The following is a 5,752-nucleotide window of genomic DNA, read 5'->3' on the forward strand; positions in this document are numbered from 1 at the left end:
TGCACAAGTGTATCATTTATCTCCTTTATCAGATTCAGAATTATTAGTCATGTCATTTGCTAATTTGAAAAAGAATATTAATTGAATCTTATACATATAATTATATTATAAAGTACAACTCAATCATCAAATTCTTTGACATATTTTACAGAAAAATATAACATTCTATTATATCTTAAAATTTAAAGATAGAAAAAACGAAAAAAAATGAAACCAATTACTTTGAGCATTAATCAATATCCACACTTATGCAACTTAATATAAATATGAAAAAAATATCCGTCAATAAACTTTTTTTTTTTTTTTCGAAAAAAAAGCTTTCAAACATAATTAAGAGCATAAAAATTATCTATTTTTATAGATACATCAAGAAATATATATGGAGCAAGAGAGTTTCGGATTAATTTTTGACTAAAATATCTAATACGATATGACTGAAAATAATTTAACCGATAAAAGAAACGCATAATGAAATGCTTGAAACAATTATGCATAGCTACAAGCAAGTCATCTCTTTGGTGAAAGCACACAACTTTTTACTAATCGATTACAAGACATAAAGTGATATTATGAATTTGAGATAAAATTGGTTGTGACAACAAAATTCAAGAGATTACTCCCTCTATTTCTTCCTAAATAAGTGACTTTTTAAGTTTGGACACATTCTTCAAGAAACTATTCATTTCTAAAAAAAAGGACTTTTACTAACTTGTCGTTAATAAATACCTTGAAAAGAATTTAACTCTTTAGTATCTTTTGTAAAACTTTCTTTATTTCAAAAGGGTGATATTGAAATAACATTATTAATGTGTTATTCATTATTTAAAACTCCACTTATTTAGGAATAAAATGAAAAGGCTAAAAAATTACTTATTTAGAAACAGAGGGAGTATTGTTCATTATTAATAATCTTAATAGAGTATTTGTAATGACCAAATTGATTGCTAGCGAGTATCATATGAAAAAATATAACGACCCTGCAAATTATTTTTTATAAATTTATCTTATTTAAACCTTCCTCGTAGTTTTTAGACGCGATTTATGACTTACGGGGGCGGTTAGTATCAATCATCGAGGTATTTCAAAGTTATTTGAGTTGTTGGGTTCTTGAGTTTTAATAAATTTAAACCCGATCATAGTCAACCTTTGTTCGAGACAACCTCAAATTATTATCTTAATATTTTCAATAGATCCAAAATATTTTTTAGTTAATTTACATATTTAATTTATTTTCTCTAGGTTCTGAACAAATTTCGAGGACCTTTTTGAAGTTTTGAATATTTTAGACATTATTTCAATTGGTGGTAAATGGGACAAGTTGACATTTCTTAATTATTGGGACCAATGTATAATTATAAACTTAAGTGGGAAGGGCTTAAATAAAATTAGAAGAGGAAGATTAAATAGTGTCAGGCAAGAGGGAAGCCACAATTACTATTTTATTTTTTTCTCCTCTTTTCATGACTTGGGGCTTATTCAGGTTAGTGTACAATCTTTTTTTCAATGAAATAGTTTTGATTGTTATGGTTGAATAGGTTAGTTTCCTAATTTATGATATGAGGACGTAAGACAATAAGGGTGAGTTATGATACAGTGGCTGATTATGGATGAATATTGTCACGGTGGTTTCGTACGTCTTAATTTATCTGAGTTAGGTAGAGTTCTTACATTTATAGAGGAGAGGTCCTTATTGATAAAAAAAATTTAAGATCATCCGTTGAGAATGAAAAGTTGTATAATGCCAAAGATAAGGTGATGCGAGGTAAAAATCTAGACTGAACGAACCCCTACCTCGAAATGAGGTACTTCTAAATCGACCTGAACTGTGGGTCCTTTTGTCCCTCAGATCCCCCATGCTCCTCACGATGCATAAACTTAGACTCTTTTGCTGATTCAACCATACTCTAAAGAGAAGCCCTAGTATTTGGTGATAATTTTCATCCATAATCGGTCACTGTATCATAACTTACCCTTATTATCTCACGTCCTCATATCATAAACTAAGAAACTAACTATTCAACCATAACAATCAAAATAATTCTGTTGAAAAAAGATCGTACACTAACCTAAATAAGTCCCAAGCCGTGAAAAAAAAAGAGGAACAAATAAGATAGTAAGGGTTGCTTTCCTCTTTCCTGACACTATTTAATGTTACTCTTCTAAATTTTATTTAAACCCTTCCCACTTAAGTCTATGATTATACATTGGTCTCAATATGAAACACCTTAGATTTTCGCCCTTGAAAATTTCCTAAGTTTTAAGCTCAATATCTTAGTAACAACTCATCATACGAGTCGTATGGTATGGGTACAAGTCAAGTGACCCTAGTCGTTGGGTGTCCAGTGGATGGTGGTTGGATTTCCATCATGGTAACGACTTGGTAGTATAGGTCATTAGAGGAGGTGATAGGTCGTTTGGTCAATCTTTCATCAAATCAGAAACTTAGTGACTTAACTTGGATCTAAGTATGAATGGCTCACTAAGAGCCGTGAGTAGGGGTGTTGATGTGTGAGCAAATGCTAACACATTTGAGGCTTTTAACTGAGAATAATTGCAAAGTCTTAAGCAACTTTTGTCATTTTTGATTGTTTTATATTTGATTTTGCAGTGAAAGTCAAGAGGCAAGAGAACCAGCAATGATGGAAGTAAGAGAGTGGCTGACGATATTCCTGATAAGTCGTTAGCACTCTGATAGGTTATCAGATTCATCGTCAGCCTTAGACAGAGATTGGACTTCAGTTGGAATTCCTGACAATATTTGTGATAGGTCATCAAAAGTGTGATAAGCTGTTAGAGTCACCGTCAGCCTTAGATAAAATATGGGAGCTGAGCTGGAGAAGTGACGACATTTTCTGATATGTCGTCACAGTTTTGATAAGCCGTCAGGATTCACTGTCATCCTTAAGCAGAAATTATCAAAATTAAAGAGGAGCTGACGACATCCGTGATAAGCCATCCGCTTCCTAATAAGGCGTCACGCATGTCGTCACCTAATACGAGAAGAATACTAAACTCTGTGATTTTGTTTCCATAATTAGGCTAAAGTATTTAAAACATAGTTTAGGATTTTCTAAGGAGGATTCCAAACCTATTTTGGGAATGCACGTATTTTGTTATTTTCTCTCTCGTTTCTTGGCTTGGAAAAAACAATTAACTTTGAAGAGATTATCATCAATATTTTGGGATTACTACTTTGATCTAATCTAAAAAAACTCGTTGCTATTCATCTTGCTGTAAGTTCATCTTTCAAATTATGAATTCAACTTGTTGTATCGATTATTACATTATGAGTGGCTAAATCCCTTTAACCCAAATTATAGGATCTATGGGTTAGGTCTTGGTAAGTTGCTAAGTGTTCAAGATTCTAAAGGTAATAGGACTCTTTGATAATTCCGAGGTTTTAATTATTGTCTATTGGTTGCAACCGATAGATAGCACCTGCTTTGATTTGCTTGAGATAAGAAATCAACTATAGTAGAAAATGGATTATTGACAGGGACTTAGAAGCTACCAACCTTCCGTTTAATAATTAACGTTGTATCAAGGTTAATTAACCTGAGGTGAAGTCTATTCAGTGAATGTGAATTCCCTAAGTCTGAGAAGATTAGTTAATTAAATGCTTAAGTAGGCCGAGAGACATGTAGGTATAACTTCGATAAAGACAATCTGTTGTTCCTACCTTTCGTGAGAATCTTGAATCACTATTAGCAGCTATCAAGTACCAAAACCCATAGTGAACATAATTCTGGTTTTCCATAAACTCTTAATTACAAACACTGAAACTAAAGTGACCAACAATTATTTGCTAAATTCTCATAACCCCCAATTTATCGAAAACTACTAACTATCAGTTGATTAACTCACATACAACTCAGATTCACACCATATTCCCTATGGGATTTGACCCCAAACTAGTTGGGTTATATAGTGACAACGATCGCTTACATTCTCACATTAGAGGAGTAGTTTGAGTGTTATCAGGTGTATAGACCAAATCGTCAAGTCAAACCAAACCGAAGAATCAAATCAAACTGAGAAAAAAACCGACTTATGGTTTGGTTTGATTAGCTTGGCGTTAGAAAAAAAATCGACCATTTTTGGTTTGGTTTGGTGTTGACAAAAAAAGTCAAACCGAACCCAAATCAAATCGACATAATATATCTATATATATATATATAAATATATATATATATATATATTCAAACTTTTATATACATAAAATATTAATTATAATCTACTTTTTAAATACTTTTTCAGCTAGTTTTAGTAATTTTCAATAATTTGAAAGTAGATGTAGATATATATTTAGATTTAGGCCTTTAAGTTGTAATATTTTTCCATTAATTGCTAATTAAATGATTCAAAACCCAATATAAACTTTAAACCTAAACTTTTCACTCTTCATCTCACTTTTAGTTTCAAGAGAGTTTTTCGCTCCTCATTTTTTATAATTGTGGTTTTTAATTAGCACATGAGTGAAAACATATTTGATCTAGTCTTCGATCACAATATAATTGTAAAAATGAAAGATTATAAAAAAAACTAACAAAATAAAAAAACCGAAAAAACCGACTAAAACCTAAACTGAAAAAATCAATTTTATTTTGGTTTGATTTGGTTTATAGTTTTAATAAACCGACATGATTGGTTTATTTTTTTAATAAAAACTGAACCAACCCGACCTATGTACACCCCTAGCCGTGAGGATAGGTTACGAGTGATAAGGTTAAGTCGTATGTTGTCCAGTGTCTAATCCCTTGGGTTTTGTCTTGGAAACAACTAGACCATATGAGTCGTATGACCAGGTCACGGTGGGTTCATGGAGTCATATGGAGGATAGTGTGTGGGTGTCCAACTCAGTGTCGTGGTGACGACTCAATGGTACGAGTTGTATGTTGTGGTCACGAGTTAAGTGGCCGACTCATAACCACTTGCAATTTTTTTTACAGTTTTAAGCTGGAGGCACTTTGGACATTTCTCACATAAAAACCTTAAGACCCCACATCCCTATAATATCTTTTGGTCATTCATTCCACCCTTTGCAAGATTAAATATCCTCTTTACTATCTCAAAATCCTCTCAAGCAAAACTGGCTAGGGTTTCTCCAAAGTGGTCATCTAAGGGCTTAAGGATAAATTTATCACCGTGAATCTTTGTAATTCAGGCATATAACTCTTCCTTCATTGTTATTTCACTATAGGCATATGTTTTAATGTATTGTTTTCATGGTATTGTTATATTTTTGAAATAAAGGTTGGGGGTTTTGAATGTTCATGGTTGATTAATGTTCCTCAGGACTTAATTATGGGTTTTCATGTTTTAATTATGGTTTTCCACATGTAGGTGCATGAGAATGGTGATTTAATCGAGGGGTCATGGTTGAGCCCCAAATTTGATGATTTTGGCTTTGGTAATGGCATGACCTTAACCTGTTTGTGAAATTATCAATGAGAATGATTTTTGTAACATAGTTTGATTATCCTTGGAATCTTTGCATGGCATAATTGCTTAAACAAACATGAATTGGATTTGGTTAGTTTCATAGGGTTTTAGAAAGGCCTTGGTGGCCATGGTTTGATTATAAATGGTTTTAGTTAATTGGAAATGATGGAGTCTAATTTTGTTTAATGGTTCATATGGCATAAGGTAATAGACTTGTAAGCTCTAATTTTGATATGATAATACCATTGGTCAATGACTAATCAAAAGACTCTTTAGTAAATGATTGGGAATGTGTAAATAATTTAATATA

The sequence above is a fragment of the Capsicum annuum genome, chromosome 2, assembly GCF_002878395.1.
Source record: "Capsicum annuum cultivar UCD-10X-F1 chromosome 2, UCD10Xv1.1, whole genome shotgun sequence".
In the NCBI taxonomy this organism is placed as follows: Eukaryota; Viridiplantae; Streptophyta; class Magnoliopsida; order Solanales; family Solanaceae; genus Capsicum; species Capsicum annuum.